The following is a 24,056-nucleotide window of genomic DNA, read 5'->3' on the forward strand; positions in this document are numbered from 1 at the left end:
ACTCACATCCCAGACAGAGCTCATCCTCTTCCTCCTACCCTGTGTACCAATTTCATCTCCTCTAAAACGCCCCTACCTTAGTGCCTGCACTCTTACATCCTGGCCACTCCAGTTCATCTTTCATTCTTTTACCGCTATATAATCCAAATTTGATTTTATTTCCAGCTGAAAATTTTTTCAGTAAATACCCATTATAAGTGAGGTTCCCATGGGTGGTTCCAACAACAGAAAAGTTGCAGAGAAAGTGTTCCAGGCTGCAAAACAGCATTGCCATCTGCACAAGGCCTTAGAAGGAGGAGAAACTGAAGTAGGTCCAGTGTATCTAGAGATCGGCTGAGCCAAGAGAAGGATATTTTGAAATGAGGATGAAGAGGGTGGGAAGAATGAGACCCTCCAGGACCCGTTAGGCTGTATATTAAAAAGAATAAAATAGAACAGGAGAATGAGTTGAGGGAGGGACATGGGGTGGGAGTGAGGGAGCTCGGATTGAATGGGATGGTCAGACAAGACCTCTCGGGCTGTGATGCCTGAGCCCAGACCTGCCTCTTAGAGGAGCAGTCCTGGGGGAGCGTTTCACGCCTCGAGAGCATCTGGGCAGGGGGCCTCAGGCAGGACAGATCGGGGCCAGTTCAAGGGTCAGAGGAGAGGCACTGCGGCTGCAGTACTCTGAGCCGGACAGGAGGATGGGTTGGGATGAGGCTGAAGAGATACAGGCACAGGGCAGGTGACCTGTGAGCATTGTCACTACTAGTGCTCACCACAGAAGCAACAATGTATCGTCTTAAAAACTCATACAAATTTGTATTTTCCTCCATAATGCATCCATGTCTGCTTTCACCTTAAAAAAAAATGACATTAGTACCACGAAGAAAAAGCAACACCCCCCCAATTGTTTTCCTCCCTGGTTTGCTGCAGGGACAGAGGCGTTTGTCCTGAGTGTGTTCGGTTTTGAAAGGCATGCTGAGCCACAGAGCTGACATGGTACATCAGGTCCAGGGTCCAGGCAATTCCTCCCCTCTCTTGCTGTCACAATGTTTTGAGAACCTGGATATATGTAAAGACCTGGATATAAATGTCAGCTTTTTTCCCCCAGTGTTTTCAGGGATTTGCAGGCAACCCCTGAGAAGGGGTGATTGCGACACTGCAGGGGGGCTCTAATGAGAGGTCTTATTGTTGTGGGTTTGCAGGAGTCCCCAAACAGTTGACCAGTTTTAACGATCTCAGGAAAATACTCAACCAAGAACTTGTACGTGGTTTATTCCCTGTAGTTTTCACAACAAGCCTATGGGGTATGGACTGTGAATTCTCTCCATTCTACAGATAGGAAGACTGAGGCACAGAGAGGGGACGTTCTTAATGCATAGTCCCTGAAGGCACCGAGATCCTTACAGTGTGTCCACTAGGTCAAAACTCTCTTTCTATTAATACAAAAATGTTATTTTTTTTCACTGTGTTGACATTATAGCCAGTGTGAAAACAGTGGAGAGTAAAACTCTCAGTCCCTTAGCGTGAATCAAAGCAGTGCCACCAGACTTATTAGTTGTCATTGTATTTTTCACTGCTACGTACTCACAGTTTAAAAAAAAAAAAACAAAACCTGCCAGTTTCACTGAAGAATGTCCTTGATGAAAAAGCAAAATGATTAGTTTTATTAGGTTTCAGCAACTGCACACATGTCTTGCTAATACTCTTTAAGTGGGAAATGTGTGGAAGGCACTTCTGCCTCCCCAATAGGATGGTTGTCTTGAGAAAAACCGCTTAGTGGCACAAAAGTAAAATGGAATATGATTTTGCTTTAAAGAACGGCTGAGAGACACGTTGTGGTTCTCAAACTCAGGTGTTTAGCAGACAGCCAGGATGCCCAGGTGCCACTCCACTCAGCATGGCCAGCTTTCCTCTGCCAAGGGGGGAAGTGCCCACGCCCCCTGGGCTGCACCGTCGGGTGAAGCCTCCGTTCAGAGGGAGGAGGTATAAGAGGTTGATGCAGATCGACCTTGGCTATTTGTGATCTCACCCTGGGGTGGCTGGTCAGTGACAAGCTGCCAACCAGAAGCAGAGGGTGGCCAAGAAGATGGTGCAGAGGCTGAGACTGGGGAGGAGCTGGGAATGGTTTTGGGGATGGGTCGGCTCCATTAGGTCCAAATACTGGCATTGAAGCAGGACCACTGAGTTCACAGCCTCCCTCATTTTCTAAAAACTTTCTAGCGGGATCCCTGCAGATGTGCTGAGGAATCACAAGTGTACGGCCCCAGCTGATGTCACCTCCATGGGCTCCCCTGTGTCTGGCTCACGTGGCCGTGGTGAATTCTGGAATTCTGCTTCCCCGTTATCCAGCCAGTCTCCCACTGAGTGCTCACATTCCTGCTCTTCCTGAGTTTTCAGGAACAGCCTGAAATTAGCCCAGAGAGAAGTGCACATTGTGAGTGCGAACGCTATTGACAAAACTTTTAAGACTGTGTAACTTTCCCTCCTATATTTTCCCATAGAAGTGACCCTCTGCGACAAGGTTCTATCATTAGTTTTGGCTTTGCTTACTGTCTGGCACATCCATGCATAGACTGATGTCCCTTGAAAGGAAACACAGTGGTGGGCTTGCTGGGCTGGAGATAATGGGCCCATATGAAGACTTTTTGTTCAGTATTTCTTATGAGTCAGTCAAGTCCTGTGTCAGTGCCAACACTTCCTCAGGACAGGTGTCTGGATTTCCAAGATTGTTTTAGTGACATTTTAAATTGTGGGTTCTAGGCAGTAGGAAGTCTATCCTGGTGTATTTCATTCCTTCCCGTCTGGCCACGCCCACCTTCCAGCCCTCTACCTGACACGTGGGCATAGTAGGTGCTGAGTAAATGTTTACTGAGCCAGGTTGCCTTCTTTTTATGGAATGCCCTTGCTGAGATTTAAGAAGTTCTATAGTTTTATCAGCTGAATAAATTCTGTTGGGTACTTTCTGGGAAGATTGCTGATCGCATCCATTCCAAATCCTGGGCACGTGTTAAATTTGCCCACGACAGCCCTCTCTGCACAGGCTTTCGGAGGGAAGGGAGACAGCTTTGCTAGGGATCAGTTTGGTGAGACCCCTGAACTGGCGGGGGCCACATGGAGGTGGCAGGAGCCACCTAGAAGTCCAGAACTAGAAACTTCTATTAAAGATTGGACTTTTGGATCTTGGTTTATCTCTGTTTCTTCTTTATACAAAAAGCTTCATACAAAGAGAACATGGTGTCCACCCAGAGAACAGCAGCTTTATCCTCTCTGCTTCTTTGATACTGTTCGGAGGATCATGGATGATACTGATTCAAATGCTCAAGAAGCCACAGGGTCATCTAAGACAAATTCTTGGTTCTTAGAACTTTTCCTCTGTTGCTCCTTGTCTTGCTGCTTCCATGCTAAAACTCCCAACTTCTCTCCAGAACTTTCCTAACAAGATAAAAGGCCCCTCCCCCAAGTGCCTCCTGCTTCAGGATGCACCTCCCCTCAGGGCACCACCTGTCAGACCCCCCACTCGCCTGCCCTGCTGTCTCCCCTTCAGCTAGTGCTGAATATATTTCCGAAGCTGTGCCCTCTCCATGAACTATGAAGACAAGATTAGCGGATACAATTAGCTGCTTCAAGATTTAAAAAAAAAAAAAAACGAAAGGATGCGATTTTAATTATTGCCCTGTTGGTTATTACTACTTGAAACGTTGGCTTTTGCGACAGTCTATTTCTGAAGCAGGACAAGAGTGGGAAACGAGGAGGAATTAGAATACAGGATTTTTTTCTCTTCCTAAGGAAAGAAAGCCAGCATACTTTCAGGAGCTGTGAAAGCGTTCTCGTGACCTGGTAGGTCCCATCTGTGCGGTTTTCAGTGACATACTTCAAGTGCCCGAGCTGCAGTCAAAGGACCTTCAAAAAAAAGAAAGAAAAAGAGAAACGTGGGTGTTAATGAGAGGCCCCAGCTTGACAGCTGTGGTGAAAGCTAATCTCTCCCTCCACGTGCCCACCTGTCCCAGGGGCGTGATTAACACACTCACACTTCCTGGGGGTGGGGGGTGTCTGGCATTCTGAGGTGTCACCCGGAGTCCAGGATGCCTCAGCGGATGCTCACGGTGTAGCAGTGTAGTGTGTGGGGTGGCCCTGGCTCTGCCCCCGCCCTGTCCTATGGAAACCGCAGTGAAATTGATGGAAGAGATGGTGAGCCCCTCTTTTCTGTTTTCACTCCTGGGGGCAGGGGAGGGGAGGGGAGGAGATTTGGATGGAAAGAGCAAGACATTATCAAAGTACGTCCTGAACATGAGACATAAGACGTCTACGGTTCTGCCTTATCTACGGAGGTTTTCACACGCCCTTCTCTAGAGGCCCTTAGAAAAAGGGGGCTGCCAGCCCTCCTTTTGGAAATGCAGGCCCCGGGGACACAGTGTGATGGATTCCCTGACTGCGGGAGGGTTCTTCCAGTCCTGTGATGCTAGTAATTTATTCTTGGTCACTGCTGTGGTAATTAGCTTTCCAGTAGGCTGACTTAAAAACTCACCTGCCATAACACAGCCTGGAATTCCCTAGTTTCTCTGTGGTTTTTCTCCCATTATCGATTCCATTCAGACTTACGATGGCAATTTCCAATCAGCATTACCCACATTTGTGAGTGACCATGAATTCTTCCTAAAAAAAAAAAATGATTCAGAGAAACAAGTACTCCTTATAATATTAGGGAAGCTACTTTTCCAACGTTAATTTTCTCACCTTTTGGCCTTCTGTTTCAGTGATTGGGCCTGGTTAAAGTATTATTGGGAGAAGAATTACTGTAACTTCCAGTGAGTGTTTCTACATCTTTGTGGGGTGGGGGGAGCTCTCAGCTTCTGAACACCCTGGGAGAATCCCTTGCCTTATGAGGCACAGCCCATAATTTCCACCTGTAGAAGGTGAAAATTCTCTAGCCTCCCTTGAAGCCGGGATTTAAGCTCATGATCCAGGCTTTGCCAGTCTGACTCATCCCCTCCCCTAGACATCAAAGTGGATGCTTGTGATCCAAGGATGTAGGGAATGCAAGGAATCCCTTTCGGGGAGGATGGGTACAATGGTGGCATTTTCTCTGGTGTCCAGGCTGCTGTTTCCTTATAGCCCCATCCAGTGCCCTCCATCTGGTGACCAGTGATGGTGTCCACCACTCATGGAGAAGCATATTCCCCAGACCAGCTCCACTGTGCATGCTGGGCACCTTTGCTGACTGTGAGGTCTTCAAGCCTAGCTTTGCAGGTGTCCTGGGGTGTCTATGAGAAACCCAATGTTCTTTTTAATAAATGCCATTTCAATGTAAGCTCTCCAGTGTTGGTTTCTGTTGCTTTCTACTGAAAACCATGTTGAATTAGCCTCTTTTGTAGAATGTGGAAGAACTGGGGGAAAAAAGAGAGATATAGAGCATAACTCACAGATGATTGTATTCTGAGTTCGAGAGCTTAGAAATCATCTCTTCCATTTCCAACCTTTCTAAGACTGCAACGTAGCTTCCAGGTTTGGCCTTAATATTTTCAAGAACCCTGTACTTACTGTCTCCAGAAGTCAGCGTAGTTTGTTTCTGGAAAGATCTCAGTAGTGGGAAATTTTCCCTTGTCTTGCCTTTCAGCCACTTAGCACAGTGTCTGACGCATGCAACAAGCTCAACAAATGTTTGCTGAATGTGCGACGGAAGAGTAATTGTCCATCGTTGGCTCTGACTTCATCCGTGGTCACCCCATAGAATAACCCCAATCTCTTGTCTGTGTCATAACCCTTCAAAAGCGTGAGGGCTTTATGATGTCCTTGACTTCCGTCATCCCCTAAGTGAGCATTTTCAGAGACTTCACATGTTCCTCTTCTTTGGACACCTTCCTAACGAGTGGCATCTGGGACCACAGCACCGTGCACTGCATTTGCTCCATAACGGGGATGTCCTCTGCTTTTTCTGCATAATTAATGAAATGAATTTTGAGGTCAACATTGCTCTGTTATCTGTTGACTCCCAGCTGTAACTCCTAAGTTGTCTGCCCATGAGGCTGCTTAAACTCCAGCTCATATGTTCTTGGGGTTGTGTCTTTGGGCCTACATATAATAATCATTTGTCTCTATTAGATTCCATTTTGCTGGAATGGCCCATCCAGCTTAATGAGATCTTTCTGAACCTAATTCTGTCATGAAACATATGGACTATGTGTGGCTGAAATAAGCAGTGTGACATTCAGGACCTTCTGTGTTCCTGCACATAATTCTTTGATTTACTCTTTAATCACTCTTTGTTTCCAGGGTTCATTGCTCACAGGCCACAGCTGCCCACTCTCTTCCCTTGTTTTAGCTTCCAGAGAGAGTCTCCCTTCTCCACTGGCTAGGATGGTCCCCTGTTGCCATCTCCCCCAGCCCCTGATGGCTGGGCCAGCATGGTTGGGGCTCTGCCACTGTGTCCTTAGAGCATTTCATTTACCCATTGCTTGTGTTCAGTACCATTCAGCATCTCACCTGGCTGTTGCTTAACTGGTTCCCATTCAACCCCCGTGTGCTCTTAGCAGTGTTGTCAGATTAACTGTAAGAGTCTCTTCTTTCTATTTAAAGCTAAAGAAGGTTCATAGAGGATAGTAATTAAACTGCCTAAGAAGTAACATGTGACCTCCATGTCACCTCTAGGTCTGCAGGTGCAAGGAAGGCATAACTCTTTGCCCTTTTGTTTGACTGGGAGTTTTGAGGGGCCTTAATGATGTTGAACTCTAGCACGCTCGCAAAGTACATATCAACCCTTACTTAATACTTCATGTTCAGTGAACACATTGGGTCTTGAAGCAGAATTCAGGCAAAGTTTCCAGTTCCCTGTCCTTGGTGAAGCTCTGGTGGCTTGCAGATTTCCTGTGGCATTGGCCAGCGTGTGGACTCAGGCTTCTCATTGCCCATTGGAGGTGCATTAGCAGCAGAGTGGACATGGTGTCTGGGAAGTGGACCGCCTCTGAATAGCTGGTCACATGGCTGATTGAATGGCTGATCTTAAGGACTTTTCATGACATTTTTAGCCTATAAACGGGAGAGACTCTTTAAAAAAACTAGGTGCATGGTTATACTAGTCTACTGATCTGTGTTTATGCTTTTAAAAATAACTATATGAAATAGATTGAACAAAACAGAAGCTGTCATGGAACCCTGCTCTCCTCCAGGCACAATGGAGACAATATTTGTTCAGATATTTTTACCACTCCTGGCCTCATCCTCATGGAAAAGACTAAGTAGACTTTTAAAGACACGTGTGGACTTTTGTCAGCAGACAAACTTATCAAGACCCCAGAAGTCAAGTCCAAGTGATATCACACAACTTTGGTAAAAGTGACAGACCCAGAGTAGAGACCTCGATCTTATCCCCTATTTTCTGTCTGGGTTACACAACCATCATCAGATTCTTCGTTTTGTAAATCATGGAAAAGCTATATAAACTGTAATTCTGTGAGATCACAGTGGGTGAATTAGGAGGTAGGTTGTCCAGCCAGATGTTGCTGCAGTAGTGCACTGTCAGGACCACGGCAACACCTGGCTTCCTCAGCGTCCCTCAGGAAGGTGATTCAGAGGAATCAAAGTACCAGGTGGCTGGATGATTGATGTCTGTTCCATCTTCCTGGTACTCTGATGGCTTAGAAGTTCTTCATAACATCTCTCTTTTATACTCTTTTCTGTCATTTCCAATGCAGAGACTTTGTTCTACCCTTGTGGAAGAAACATCTTTGTGGCATGTGGCTTTCAAGTGGAAACTGATCATGAACTGTCATGTTTTTTCATCCAGTGCTTCCATCCTCATCTGGCCCAGGGCAGCTCAGCTAGGCTGCTGACCATCAGCTGACTCATACACTCTCACCACATTCATCCCAGTAACTTCCGGATAACCTTGTTTAAAAAGAGTCAGCTGTGTGGATAAATTAGTCTCCACTAAATAACATTTTTGTATCTTGGGATCAACGCATAATATATACATTAATAGTTGATTTTTAGAAGCAATCTCTATAACATTTACATGTAAGAAACATAAATCAGTAGAGGAATTCAAATATTTTCCGATGTCTCTAAATGGTACTTATATTTATTTAAGATACTTTATTTGGTGGCTAGAGGATTAGGGTTGAGGTTATGTGAATTCTTTTTAAATTTTTTTAAAAAGTGGAGACAAAATAAATAGAACAGTCTGACTCTGATGTTTATATAATTTAAATCAGTCATCATCTGACTTCATAGCCCATGAGAAAGTAGTATATTTATATGGCCATAGTCATCTTCATAGCACAAAAGTGGTACTTTTACTCTGAAATAGTTATCCTTTTAACACAAGATAAATTTGTACCTTGTTTTGTCTGAAATATGCAGTTTTACCTTTTTTTGTCTAAAAAAGGAGCAGAAGCTCCTTTGTGAATGACAAAAACACCCACCTTTTAAAAAGCTGACTTCTTCTCAGCCTCTGTTATTACCTGCAGAAACCAGTGACGATAGCGAAAGAACAGCGGGGTCTTTATTGAGCAAGGTGGGCGGATTAGTTTTGAATTTCTGTGGTTCCATTTTCTTTGCAGGAAAAACATCTGTTGAGACCATTTTATTGAGTGTTTCCATTTAAAACTGTATTTATTTTAATAAAAAAATATTCTTGTAATGTTAGTTGGCCAGAATAGCATCGTTAGGTGATAGGAAGTGGTTGGAATAGAGCACAGTGTAGAGCGACCCAAGGGCTCTTTTTAATTGCCGTCATAACTACTTAAAAGAAGAAGGACAGAAAGAGGAAACCTTTTGGTATCTGGTACAGGATTTTAATTTAGAAGAGAAAACTGAGCACGTTTCATCGCAATCTCACTCGGTTCCTTTTACAGTGTCCTGGCCTTTGGCAGACTGATGCGCCAAATTGGTTTCAAAGATCCCTTTTATGTCTGTAAAATATTGGTTTTTACTCAGCTCTTACACAGAGTAAAGGACATAAGGAATGGTTTGAGGTTGTGGAAATTCCCTGCCTAAGTACTTCAGGCCAATGTCAGGACCACACCGTGGAACACTGGGCCAGACTAATGATGCTGGGCGTTATCCATAAACATGACTGGACGCCAAGACCTTAGATGAGGGATTCTTAAGGAGGATAGAGGAAGCCTTCAAAATGAGGCAGTGAAGAAAAAAAATTGACTGTTGTGAGGAACAAACCATCTTTCAGAATCTGTGACAGTCCCTCACTTTAAGAGAACAGGAGAGCTTTAAAAAGGTGGCAGATGGGAAGTGCTGACAAGAAACTAGGTTATAAAAGAATTTATGAGCAACTTGCAAAGTTTTCTTAAAAATAGTAATAAACAAGCAGGTAGTAAAACTCTAAAGAAAAGCAAGGGAATGACAAACACACCACTTGCAATGGTGAAGGGAAGGTGCTGCGATAAGTGAGGAACCCAGTGTATCAGAAAATAGATTATAATTCTGTATCTGAAGCTGTTCGGGTACCCAAATAGGTATTTCACTGTTGTTCTTTAAAACCTGCACATGCCTTGGAGCATGTGGACACGTTTTTGTATGTATGATGTATTTTGAAATAAAATACTTTAAGAAAGCAGAAAGAGGAGTGGGTAAGTACAAAGGAGCCCAACCAAAGGTTTATAACAGTGTTAAAAATACACTCGAGAATTTTGAAGTCATAGTAAGAACGTCACATCTTGACTTCAAATGAACCAGGCACCATTTCAGCACTTTTAAGTATAATAATTCATGTAATAAGTAGGCCTCTGTAGTATGTTACTGCCTTCCTCATGTATATAGTGAGAGACACTAAGACACAGTGTGTAACTCAGGTGCAAATCCAGGCACTTTGGCTCCAAAGCCCATGCTCTTTGCCACTTTTCTATATCACCTATAGAGTAATAAAGAGACTAAATAAAATTTTGCATTGGGTCTTAGAAAAGATCAAATTGTCTTTTGAATCCAAAAGGTCGGAAGACACAGATGAAACAAATCAGCGGCAACACCGATTTTGGAGTTGTCCAAAAAATCCCATCATTTAACTGATGAATTGCTGAAAACCTGGTTGGCTACCAATAAGGAGTTCTTTACGTCAGAAACTCAATGAATTAAGATTTGTGAGTCATTTTCATATAAGACCAGCCAGTGAATTTCATTAAAACAGAGGGTCGCTGAGTGCAAAATACAAGGCAACATTTTGAGGCACAGGGAGTGTGGTTTCTATGGGGAAAGTGTCTGACCAACCCAGGAACCGCAGTTTTGAGAGAAGACATAAATTTGTTAACAGCCATTGAAATAAGTTAGATTATCAAAAGGTCTTTAAAAATACTCTGTACCAAGGTTTCTAAAGAAAGAAAAAGAAAATTGAGCTTTCATGTGATCAAAAGTGGAGGGAAGAAAAAGTAATGTCTTGAAGTAGGTAGAAAATGAACATATAGAAAACAAAAAGAAAGGATAAGCAGCTAAACTTCCAAATGATGGTAGATAACATTTAAATCCCCTAGGACTAGCCTAGGAATTAGCTCGGGATCTGGTTAGTTACAGTATTTGTAGTATTGAAGTGTTTCACAAACTCTGTTGTAATACAAGAATTTCCCAGGGAGCTTGTTAAAAATATAAATTCCTGGATCCTACCCTAGAGATTCTGATTGAGTAAGTCTGAGGCTGGCCCAGTAATTGGTCATTTTAACATGAGTTCTAGGTGATTGTGCTGTGGATGGTTCCTGACCATGTTCCAAAAAAAAAAAAAGTCCATACTAAAAATGATGTGATTCTAGAAGACAAGGTGCAGAGTGACATGTTGACATGTTTGCAGATAACTCCCAACTCTTCTGAAGAACAATGTGGTGAGGAAAGAAGTCACAGGAAAATCTTGAAAGACTGTGTGGGCAGAAAAGAGAAACATTAGCTTTCCCTTAGGCAAGTGTAAGATAATGCCATTAGAAGAAAGCAACCCAAACTCAATTTAGCACGTAGTTAGGATGTGGGAAACACAGAACTCTTTTATTTTGGAGATTATTCTAAAATGAAGTTTAACGTAGACCTATTCATAAAGGATGAAACCTCACATTAATAAATGTAATAAATAAATGAGAGATAAATCACCCCAAAATTCAGTGACTTAAAACAACAATCATTTATTCTTGTTCCTGTATCAAGTTTAGGCTGGACCCAGCTTCATGTTGAAGGTTGGGTTCAGATCTGTTCTACAAATTAATCCTCCTTCAGCTACATACTACCTGGGACGTGTTCTTTTCATGATGCAGGGCAAGTCATTCTGACCAAGCACATTTTAAGCCTCAGCTTGCATCATGACCACTGTATCCTACTGGCCTAAAAAGTCACTTGGCCAACCAAAGTCAGTGGGTAGGGGAGAATATTCTACCCACAGGGAGAGGGAAAGGGAAGTAAATATTTTCTGAACAATAACCTAAAATAGCACAGTAGAGATATTATTCTTTAGTTTATGTCAGAAAAAAAAATGCTAGTATCGAGATCTTCGTGGGTTCAAGGTCAAATTGCAGAGGAAAATTTACCCAAATTAAAATGTGCTGGGAGAAATGTGACAATGAAGGTATGGACTTTGAAAGGGACATAAAAGGGAATGACTAATTATTTTTAGGGTCATACAGGAAGGTTGAATTGAGTAGGGTTTGTGGGACAGATGAAATCTTTCACCATCAAAAGCAAAATTGATCTGATCCAAGCTGTGATTTATGTGTGTATATGTTCTGATGTTATATTTTTGTATCTTATTGTTTATTGTACTTAAGAATCACAACATATATTCACCCTAGCTTTTCTAATGAGCTGTTGATAGAATGACTTGGAAACACCACTAAATTCTTGGAAATAAGGCAAGCACAGTGAAGCAAAAGGAGCCCTGTAGTTCAAAATCCAAGAACACAATGATTATATTAAACATTTTCTAAATGTCAGAAAAACTAAATAATACAGAATCATTTGATAATCAGCATGGTTATCTTAGGATTAAAAATTATTCAGTCTTATAAACAAACTGTGACAATTGATCACAATTAATGCAAATAAGTAGGATGCAGTCTTATGTCCTGATTCATTCAATTGTGCCTGTAAATGAGTGAACACAATTATAGGAACAGTTTGCAAATGAGCTCCCAAACATAGAGACCAATTATGATTACTCATTTATTTAGAATCAAAGAAGATGAGTTTCACAGATTTTTCCCTTTGAGAAAATAAATATTCATTTGGACAATCTTCCTGAAATCTGTGTACATATGTCCCTCTCCAAATAATTTAATAATAAATAAAGATGAAAATTAGAGTCCTATTAGTCTCCATGGTTCTTTCTAGGAAGAGACTGAAGAATTTAAAGAGAGGGACCCTGTAAAAGTAGGACTCATTAATTTCTAAAAGAATTTCAATACGAGAGGAAGGGAGAGAATTAATAGTTCTTTCCTTCATGACCCACGTCAGCACGACAGCTGAGTCATCACATGAGATTTTTCTAAAAGTCTACCCTTCCTCCAAAGGTACTGTCTCCAAAATCCTTTTAGAAATATTAATAGCATTAAGACAGGCTTACATATAATATGATACCCAATTAATCAAAAGTCTCATGTTCCTGGGCTAAGATGAGATTACCACACTTTCTAAAATGTTTGGTCATTAACTTAAGAAAGGACTAGGTGCCAGAAGACTTTTTAAAAATCTGATTGTTTGAAACTTAAAACATAATTTCTCAAAGAAATAACGTTACAAATAGTGGTTTAGTTTCAGAACAGTTCATAAGAATCAATTTATCGCACGCTATCACCAAAATAACATTAATGTCATGTTTCAACTACATCTATCCTCCTGTTAAAACTTAATGCTTGTTGATTTTTGAGGCATAATTTATATATAATAAAATCCACCTATTTCAAATGTAAAATTCAATAAATTTTGATAATTTCAACATCTGAGTTACCTCACCATTGGTATCTCTGTCATTTCCCATGTTAGTTGAGATTTTCCTGGTTCTTTGTGTGCTCAGCAATTTTGGATTGCATCTTGGACATTTCGAACATTATGCAGTTAGACTCCTATTCTTGTTTAAATTATGTGGTGAATATTGATATTCTGTTTTAGCAAACAATCAACCTGGGCAGGCTCCAACATTAAGTTCTGATGCACTTTCTGTGAGTTTTAGTTTCACCACCCTTTCTGTTTTCAAATCATTTGTGTGCTATTTAGACCACACCTGTATGTGTGCCATCCAATGTCTGACCTGGGACCAGTTTATTCCATAGTTCGATCTCAGAGTGTATAGTAGGCTGTTGAGAGTTAAATCCAGGTATGATCTACTTGGAGGTGAGCCCAGGAGATCATAAAAAATTTTATGAGGTTGATTTTTCAGTCTTTTCCCTCTCTCTGATCTCCCTAGAACTTTGTTTCCCTAGGTCTCCTCTTTTTAGACGTCCTGCCAGAAATCTGGGGTTTTATCTCACTCGGTTACGTATCCTGGGCAACTCTACCTGGGAAGGCTGATTTGATCCAAGCTGGGATCTGTGTGTCTGTGTTCCAGGGTTGCGGTCATATAGCTAGTGTTCATCAGGTATTTTTCTAATTAGAGAGGAAGGTTCTTCTTCATCATAGTCTTAGGCTCTTGCTGATTCCTGTTGCTGCCTCCGAGGGATATTTTGTGGAGTTGGGATGTGAGAAAATGGAGAAAAGAAAAGGAAGGGGATGGGGAATTCCCTCCACTCTCTCTGAGCGTTAAGAGAATCTTCCTCCTCCTTTTGAACCACATTAGCAGGCTTTTCTTGATTCCTTTTCTCTCTCTCTCTCTGTTTCTTTGTCTCTCTGTCTCTCTCTCCAACTTTGCCCATTTCTGGGTTTTGAACTTTGTTGAGTACAGACTGGGAGATAACAGAGAAAAAGAAAATGGCTTACTAGTACTTTGGATTCTAGGCTTCTTTGCCAGTCAGCCAGCTGCTGTTTAATTTTCCTTCATCGCATTTTGTCTAGGTTCTTTGCGTGCATTCAGTGTGAGAGACAGTAAAGATGCGTTTACTCCGTCTTACCTGGAAATAGAAGCGGCCATGTCAGTCTATTTAATTTTAGCCTTTCTAATAGATATGTAGTGTTAGCTCATCGTGGCTTTAATTTGCATTCCCTTTTTAACTAATGATGTTGAATTTCTTTTCATGTGCTTACTTCGCTTCTCCTATATCTTCTTTGGCAAAGTGTTTGCCCAAATCTTTGCCCATTTTTAAAGAAGAAAACCTTTTTCTTTTAGTATTTTTTTTATATTTACAAAAACAAGTTGCAGCTCGTACTGACAGTTCCCAATAACGAACACCCAGCTTCCACTAATGCTGGCATCTTACGTTAGTATAGTACATTCATCACAACTAATGACTGATAGATTTTAATTAACTAAAGTCAATATTTTATTCAGATTTACTTAGCTTTGACCTAATGTCTTTTTTCTATTTTAGGATCCCATCTAGGGTACCCCGCATTTAGTTGTCCTATCTCCTTAGGCCTCCCTACACTGACAGTTTCTTAGACTTTCCTTATATTTGATGACCTTGACAGTTTTGAGGAGTATTGGTCCATTTTTTTTGTAAAAACACCCCTCAATCTGGCTTTGTCTAATCTTTTTCTAATGATTAGACTGGGGTTATGGGTCTTGGAGCAGAGCACCATGCAGTTAATGTGCCAGTCTCATCACATCATATCAAGAGCACCTGCTATTAACATGACTTATAAATGTCGATGTTGACCTTGACCACTTGGCTGAGTAGCGTTTGCCAACTTCCTCCACTGTAAAATTATTCTTTTCTTCCTTCCATGCTGTACTTTTTGAAAGGAAGTAACTGTGTGCAGCCCATACTCAAGAAGTAGGAATGATGTGATGCTCCACCCCTTTGAGGGAAAAATAGCTACGCATACATTATTTTAATTCCTGTACACAGGAGATTTATCTGTTCTCCCTCACTTATGCATTTATTCAGTCATCTGTTTACATCAGTATGGAGTCATGGATATTCACTTTATACCTTGAGTTATAATCCAGTACTACTTTATTTTATTATTTTAGCTTTGGTCATTAGTAACCCTTTCAGCTTGGCTTCTGTGTCCCTTTGACATATCCCATCATTGTGTTTTTGCCCATGTTTTATTGAGTTGTGTGTCTTCTTATTATTGAGTTGTAAGAGTTCTTTATTCAGGTTATAAGTCTTCTATCAGATATATGTTTTGTAACTATCTTTCCCAGACCGTGGATTCTCTCTCTCTCTCTCTCTTTTTTTTTTTTTTTTTTTTGTAACAGCTTTATGGAGATATAACTCAAACACCATATAGTTCACTCATTAAAAGTGTACTATTCAATAATTTTTAGTATATTCACAGTTATGCAACCATCATCACAGTCAATTTTTTAACGTTTTCATCACCCCTGAAAAGAAACCCTGTACCATTTATGTCTTCATTTTTTACAGTGCCTTTTGAAGCAGAAAGGCTTTTAATTTTAACAAAGTTACATTTATTTTTCTCTCTTGTGGTTTGTGATTTTTGTGTCTTATTTAAGAAATATTTGCCAAACCCAAGGTCATTAAGATTTTCACCTATGTTCTCTTTTAGAAATTTTGTATTTTAGTGCTTATGTTTAGCTCTAAGAGCCATTTTGAGACAAGTTAATTACGTGGTGTGAGGCAAGGTTTCAGATTCATCTGCTTGCCTATGGATATCCAATTGTTCTAGAACCACTTTTGAAAAGATTATCTTTTCCTCACTGAATTATGTTTTGACAGATAATCAAAAATAAATTAACTGTTTACATGCCAGTCTTATTTCTTAGCCTTCATTAAAAAAACTTTTTTAGCCTTGTAAACTGCCTACATACAAGGCCAAGACTAAATCATGAAGCAATAAAAATCTGAACATACCAATTACTAGGAAGGAAACTGGATCATTAATGAAAAATCTCTCAACAGAGAAAAGATGGCTTGACTTCTACCAAATATTTAAAGACCCAGTCCTTCTAAAACTCTTCAAATTAAAGAGGGAGGCAGCATTACCCTGATACCAAAGCCAGACAAGGATACTACAAGAAAAGAAAATTACAGACCATTATCTGTGAAGAACATTACAGTATCTGTGATGATCAACAAAATACTAGTCAACCAAATTCAACAGTAGACTGAAAGGATCAAATACCGTGATCAAGTGGGGTGTATCCCTAGGGATACAAGGATGGCTCAACATACACAAATCAATATATGTGATATTCCTCATTGACAAAATGAAGGATAACAATGATTATCTCATAGATGTAGGGAAAAAAGCATTTGACAAAATTCAACATTCTTTTTATGATTAAAAACTCTCAACAAATTAGGCATATAAGGAATGCACCTCAACATAGTGAAGGCCGTATATGACAAGCCCACAGCTAGCATCATACTCAGTGGTGCAAAGCTGATCTCTTTTCCTCTAAGATCACTGCTATTCCATACAGTACTAAAAGTCCTAGCCAGAGCAATTAGGCAAGAAAAAGAAATGTATTTCCAATTCTGGCACCCAAAACCTTATCATCCTTATTGTAAGGACTCCGTGGTGAGTGGAGAAGAAAGGGGGCAAGTTTTATCCAGGCAACTATATTCTATTCATAAATCTTTAACTGTTGCAAAAATAAAATACTACTCTAGGCCAGAGACTTACCAAATGTCCTGAATTAGGGAACAAAAGGTGAAAGTGATAGGAAGTCAAGAGCTGTAACTAATGTTTAAGTGTTTATGTGTTTATGTAAATTTGCTGGATGGGTTTTCCTGTAATAGATTTGTAACTCTACAACTGCTTATCGTGTTGACTTCTTTTTCCCACATTGTTATTGTGGTTATTTAATTTCTTTATTTTATTGATTATTCCTGGCTACATGGGATTTAAAGAGTTGCTAAAGAATCAAGATTCCTTATCACTCAGGAAATAAGATCATCAGACAAAAGCAAAGACAGGTGAATGTGAAGGGAAAGTTTGGGGAAAGAATTTTATGAAACCACCTAACTGTCTGCACCAACACTATTGCCTGTGGCCATATGAATCAGTAACTCCTTTGCTGGCTGATTTGTAGACACAACTGAAGAGCAGTGTAGCTTTGCAGATTTTTGGAAATCACTGACTACATGCACACATCTGTTCCTTGTACAGGTTTTTCATTTGTTGAGGTTAAATTACAGTTATGATTTCATTTCTATCACTGCGTTTAGGGAACTTAAATGTTTGACAGATATTTCTACTGTCTGACTTCCTTTGAGTTCTTCCTATACGATTCATCAAGTTGTTTAAATATGCTTTGTTATTTTTTAAAAAGTCTTCTATGGTCTGGATACAAAAACAACTTTTGCATTTTAAATGTATGCATCAGACCCTGACTTTTTGAGATAATGGAGGCATAACTCAGATAGTGTGGGCTGGGTTCCAGACCACTGCAGTAAAGCAAATATCACAATAAAGCAAGTCATACGATTTTTCTGGTTTCCCACTGCATATAAAATTAATGTTTGTACTATTCTGGAGTCTATTAAGTTTGTGATAGCATTATGTCTGAAAAACCAATGTATATGCCTTAATTTTAAAATATTTTATGGCTAAACAATGCTAATCATCATCTGAGCCTTCAGTGAGTTGTCAATAGTAACATTAGAGATCACAAATCACCACAACAAATATAACAATAATGAAAAAGTTTGAAATATTGTGAGGATTACCACACACACAGAGACACAGTAACAAAGACACACAAACTGAGCAAATGCTGTTGGAAAAATGGTGCCCATAGGATTTGTCTGATGTAGGGTAGCCACAAACCTTCAATTTGTAAAAACTATAATATCTGTAACGCATAATAAAGTGAAGTACAATAAAGTGAGGTGTGCTTATCCTGATTTTTACATATGAATTACTACTACTATCCAGTAATCATGTACTGAGTTTCCGCTGTATCCCCAAGACACTATGCGAAGCTATTAAATTGAACAGAACTAGTTTTTTAATTCATTTGAAACCCCAAGGATTTCTGTTGTAAACCTGTAATTCTCTAGGCCTTTATAAATTTTGTAATTTTTACCAAATACTGGAACTGGCTTATGAGCTGAATAATGAACTATGATACAACCAGTGGGCTTCAGGCTGCTTTTCCATCTCACAAACTCTTTGCTTGTTTTGACAGACACACGTCTCTGCAATGCTGGTCAACCACCGCCTGAGGTGCTGGTAGCCCATCCTCGGGCAGATGCTGGAAAGCATACTCTAACATAAACTCTGCTTCTGATAAAGCTGCTTTTCTGGGGCAGGTGCTTTGCTTAGTAGTGTGTATCATCTGTTGTTGACGATGTAAATGAGGGCTTTGTAGATGCCATTTTCAAAATTAGGTTGAGATGGGGAGGGTGGAGCTCAGTGGTGGAGCCTGTGCTTAGCATGCACGAGGTCCTGGGTTCAATCCCCAGTACCTCCACTAAAAATAAATAGATAAATAAGCAAACCTAATTACTGCCCCCTCCAAGAAAAAATAAATTAAAAAAAAAAAGTTAGGTTGAAATGTTAGATCTCTGACTTGTTGTGGGGGATAGGTCAGGTTTTGCAGATACTTCTCTTCTTTTAACTCCTTTCTCAAAAACTACACAGGCAGTATTTGCTCAGCTCAGTTTCTTCCATTTGCTCCTGGTTTTCTCAGTTCTGTGACTGTCATTCTGTCTTCTGCCTCTGGAGGAATTTTTTTTTTTTTAGACCACTACCTCTGTTTCATTTAAGGCACTTCTCCCAGAATCTCTTCTTGATGAGACAAGGGAGCTAGCTCTACCCTAAACATAACATTGCTCATTTCTTAAGCTTGAAAAGTCAGCTCAGATTGGGCCACACAAACATCTGAACACTGATAGCAGCTGCGATTGCAGACTTGGCCTGCAAAGGTGGGTTTGGACGATGGCCCTGCCTCGTGCTAGCCATGTGACCTTGAGGAAGTTCCCCTTCTCCACAATGTGATTAAGGATGGTATCCACTTTGTAAAGTCGTGATGATTGGATTATATGATGAGTCTGCAGCACTTAGCAGAGTGCTGGGGAAGGTAAGGTGCTCAGTGAAGTTGACTGTTATTTTCCTGAGCCTGTGAGATGAATATGGATAGGCCAGCAGACCTGAAACAAGATGTGTTCATCAAGTTATACGTTGTCATCTACGCGTCCCTTTTCCTGGAACAGTTGACTTTAATCTTCCTCGCTGCATTATCTACTGCTTCAGGAAGGGCGAAATGAAAATTAGAATTAGGATTCTAGGTATAATTCAAGAAGCTGTAAACACCAAGGAATTCAACAGGGAAAAAAAAAGGGTATGCAAATAATAAAAAGTAACACGTTTTAGAAACCATTGGGTTGAAGTAGAAAATGCAGGCAGGGTGATTTTTTTTTTTTTTAACCTGCTGTAGGGCCATATGGTTGCTGAATGTGTTGATGCTGGTTTTAAGATTCTTGAGTATTTTAAACTTGACATGTTATTTTTTTTAATGATTTCAAACATCATTTCTTTCAGGGCCTTTTCTCAATGTTGCCGTAATATTGAACAGATGGCACGGCAGCGTTCACATTTGCATTCTGCCATCCTGCCATGTTATTTGCAAAATTTCTTATCGCAAACCTGGGATTCTTTCTCTACCTTTTCAGAATGGCTGCAATGAAACTGTAAATAGGTTCTTCCCCAGAGTCCTGGGGAGGTGGTGGAAATTGAGATTGCGTATTGCTTCCTCTTTTCCATTTTACGTGATTCTATTTTGGGGTTTTACACCTACTGTTGTTAGTACACTCTCTCATCTCAAGCCGCCCCTTTCATCCGAAGGACGGAAGCTCTCCATTACACCTCTGTGAGTGGTGCTGAGGGGGCTCTTGATGATTCCATGTCACCCCAGAACGTCGCACTGTGCGCTTCCCTAGGCGCTATGTGGAATCGTCCCGTGTATTTCTTGTCCAGTCCCTCCAGGGGATGGACTCAGCTTCGTGACGCTGGGGCCCTGTGTGTTTTGTTTATCACCTTGGCCCCAGTGCTGGCACAGCAGTGGTACCCAAGCATCACCTTTGAACGAAGGAATGAGTGAATGAAGTAATGAATAAGTGACCTTCTAGATACTGGAATTCACGTTCCCTGAACATACTTTTCTTATCTTTCTACCTTTATTGTGCAGGAGTGATTCCTTGAGTCTTCACTTCCTTCTTTCTTACAATTTTTTAAAAATAATAACTTTTATGTTTTATTTTTTATTGAAGTATAGTTGATTTACAATGTTAGTTTCTGGCATATAGCAGAATCGTTCAGTTATATATTTTATATATATATAATTTTTCAGATTCTTTTCCATTATAGGTTATTATAAGATATTGAATATAGTTCCTTGTGCTATACAGGAGGTCCTTGTTTATTTTATATACAGCAGTGTGTACCTGTTAATCCCAAACTCCTAATTCATTCCCCACCATAAATAACTTTTAAATAAAAATGACTGTGTGGTTATAACAAGTCCCTCAGGAGACTTTCTGCACTTGGGGGGCACAGTGGGATTCGTGCCAACATCAAGGCATCTTCCTGCTTTCCAGATTGAAAAGATGCAGGAAGCCAGAGAGGTTGTATTGGTCAGAGGTGGCGCTCAGCCTTTCCTTTTCAAGGCAAGTGACAATGAATAATAAGCCCCCAATACCTCTGTTAAGGTTCTTTGATTCTTGTCATTGTGAAGGAGGTCTGCTGGGCACTGGCTCAGCCCCGGGGGCTCATGGGATGGGCCACACTGACCGACTGCTGGCTCACTGTCCACGTGGCTTCCTGGGTCTGCCCTGATCATTGCTGTGCTCGGCTGGGACCTGTGTTCAATGTCTTCGTGACTTCAAGCTGGGAACCAGTCCAAGATTTGTTCAGGCTGAGCCTTGCATGTAGAACAAATAGAGAAAACATTCGATGTTGATGGTTACACCGCTGTGTCTAGGAAAGGACCGTCGACTCGAATTATTGCCAAGTGTCAGCGGGTTCTCTGTCAGTAGAGTAGCAGATTCTGTCTGTGGGCTCAGAGGTACAGTGAGAGGTGAAGAGATGCTTTTATTGCTACAACTATGTGTCTAGAAAGCATTTTTGTCTCCACTGACTAGAGCTTTATAGATATTAGAGTTTCTGTGTAAAGGGGCAGGAGCTTCATCTCTGTTGAATGAAAACTTTGATTTTTTCTAAAGCCAGAATAACAAAAGTGAGGGTCTTTGTACGTGGATTTATGTTTCCCACTTCTGAGTCTAGATTTTGCCACTGGGAGCCTGGGAGAAGCCTCCAACGGTGCCCAGAGGAGGAGGTAAAGTTCTGTAGGAGGTCCACTCCAGCCCAAACACAGGAATGAAAATTTAAAAAAAAAATTTTTTTTTTGCTGACCTTCACAATATACCAAATATTTTTTTGTGGAACATTTATATGCAGGTAAGATTTCAGAAACCAAGAAAGGAACAAATAAGTCAGCTGCTGGAGCTGAGTCGTAACATCCAGTGAAGGTATATGGACTCCTGGGACTTCCTACCTCCCTTTGGAAAATCTCTCCTGTCTGGGCACGAAGCTTTATTTAGGATGTGTTTTCTGAGGCAAGGCTTTGCGTTACAGAGTTAAGTATGTAATAAACGCTGCCTAAGTGTGGTATTTTCCGCAGCAATGAGTTTAACCCTTTATTTGCTGCAACCTGTAGCTGTAACCTTCCTCTCTGTGAAAACGAATACTAATTACCATTATAAACAGTTCCTCTCATTATGTTCCTTTGGATGGCATCTTTTATAGCTCACTAATTATGAGCACGCAGAACTCAAGTGCTTGAAGTTAAATAATGTCAACAGGGTTGTAATAGATTTTCATGTTGAATACTTTTATTGATTAATTGTTCATTAAAAATCTCTCAAATCTCTATCCAATTAATCCATTTAATTTATCAGGATACTGTAATAATTCTTATTCACGTGTAGGTTAGTACTTTTAAAATACTCTTTTTAGTCTCTTTATGGGTTTCCTTCACAAGTAACTCATACAGTACAATAGCTGAACTAGAAAAATACAGAAAGTTACCGTGTAACATTTTATTAATTGAAAATTGATGGAAAGTGACCAGGATTACAGTCTTAAAGCTAGAAAGAATCTCACACTTAGAGGTGTGAGTTAATAACTGGCTTCCACTCAGATAGTCAGTTTCTGGTTGAACGTGTAATTAATCCTGCCCATTCATGGTTTAAATGGTTCTTTGATAAAGAACTTTCAGGAAGCTAAAATGACTCCTGTACTCAACCCCATTGTCCAAACTCCCATGTCTGGAGTGATCCAAAATTAGTTTAAACCCTTTTCCCTGACAGTGACCTTTAAATATGTAAGATAGCCAGCGTGGCCCATTCAACTCTCCTCCCCGTGACATATGATCTCCACTTTCTCTGACTCTTCCTCACGTGCTCAGAACCTGCATCAGTCTTGTCATCCTTTTCCAGACTCACGGGGCTTTCAGCTCAGCCACAAAGGGAAACACTAAACACACAAGTATGATTAAGAGCCATGGGGTTCTCACAGTAGAGGGGAAAAAAATGCTACAGGTTTATAGGTAGAGAAGAGGTGAGGGGAGGGAGCTCACTCAGCCCAGACCTTCAACCATCCATTGGTTGACCAAGATGGCGCACTCATAAGATGAGCGCGTTTCCCATGTAATGCCCCATCCCTCGTTCCCCGTCCCCTTGTTCTGTTCTTATTTTTCCCCTTCTAGTATACTGTATGGTTTATTTGTTTATTACTTTACTGTCTCCTTTCATTAGGATCTCAGCTCCACAAGGGCAGGAATTTTTTGTCTATTGTAATCAGCTATGAACCCCTAGCATCTAGAACTTGCCAGACACATAGTAAGCTCAATAGATATTTATTGACCAAGACTTACTCCTTAGATATGCGTGTTCGATCAATGACCAATCCATCTAACCATGGTAATGACCGACCCATTCATACATTTCCATCTCACCTGCTGAGAGATCTTAGAAGTCCTTGACAGATACCTTGCAGAAATCCAGGTACGTTATGTTTAAGACCAGAGGAAATTGTAGAGAGAATGTCATCTGGCCTCTGTGATGTCATGCTGGTTCCTCATAATCACTGCTTTCGTTTCTACGTACTAGAATCTTCCCTATATAACTGTAAAAGAAAGCAGCCATGCCTGTTTACTGGTCAGCTGTCATGTGGGAGGCACCTGCCTCACTGCTTCATAAACACTGCCTCACTTTGCCCTCCCGTTTGGTAGGTGCTAGTATCAACCCTATTTTCTGAAAGAGAAAAATGACATCTCGGGAAGTTAGGTCACTCCCCTGGGAGACACACATGACAAGAGCAGAACTGGATTTTCAAAAGCCCTTGTTCCGTACGCCTCTCTAGATCCTCGGGACCTTGGACAAACCTAGAAGTCTGCACAGAAAATGTACCTATGGTCACCAGGGGGGAAAGGGTGGGAAGGGAGAAACTGGAAGCTCAAGATTTGCAGATACACACTACTACATATAGAACAGACAGGCTTCTCCTGGACAGCAGGCAGAACCATATTCAATATCCTGTAGTAACCTATAATGGAAAAGAATAGGAAAACAAATACATGTATGTACATGTGTGATTGAAACATGATGCCATGCACCAGAAATTGACACAACATTGTCAACTGACTAGACTTCAATTAGAAAAAAGAAGTCTGTAGTTTGGGGATCCTGCCTTGGGAAGAGCTAACACATTGGCCTTTTCCTGGTGGGGCTATGATTTCTCTGAGATGGTACGTCTGTGCCCACACCAGCGATTTCCTTCAGTGCCCTTGGTGCATTTTTTTTTTCCTGAGGCTGCCGTGTAACATGATACAGCAAAAAAAAAAAAAAAAAAAAAAAGAGAGAGAGAGAAGGAAAGAAAAAAGAAGAAAATCATTACGTGTGGCTTTTAGCATTCTCTTAGTATTGGCACCCAACGAGGGTATGGAGCCTGGTAACTTACTTGACTTCTAACCTGGAGGATGGTTCCTGGCGCAAAGGCAGACACAGGATGGAAGCTGAGTCATGCTCTTC

At 40.8% G+C, this 24,056-nt stretch overlaps 1 protein-coding gene and 1 long non-coding RNA gene across 7 annotated transcripts in view; one reads left to right on the forward strand and one right to left on the reverse strand.

Moving 5' to 3' along the window:
- Positions 1-24,056, forward strand: part of AFF3 (AF4/FMR2 family member 3) — a 434,554-nt gene that overhangs the window by 190,393 nt on the left and 220,105 nt on the right. The window lies entirely within an intron of this gene.
- LOC116660383 lies at positions 13,428-22,043 on the reverse strand. The gene is made up of 3 exons (XR_004315868.1): positions 22,033-22,043; positions 19,187-19,192; positions 13,428-13,712 (listed from the first exon to the last, which is right to left on the reverse strand). It is a non-coding gene; the product is annotated as an uncharacterized LOC116660383 (long non-coding RNA).

Source organism: Camelus ferus, chromosome 28, assembly GCF_009834535.1.
Source record: "Camelus ferus isolate YT-003-E chromosome 28, BCGSAC_Cfer_1.0, whole genome shotgun sequence".
In the NCBI taxonomy this organism is placed as follows: Eukaryota; Metazoa; Chordata; class Mammalia; order Artiodactyla; family Camelidae; genus Camelus; species Camelus ferus.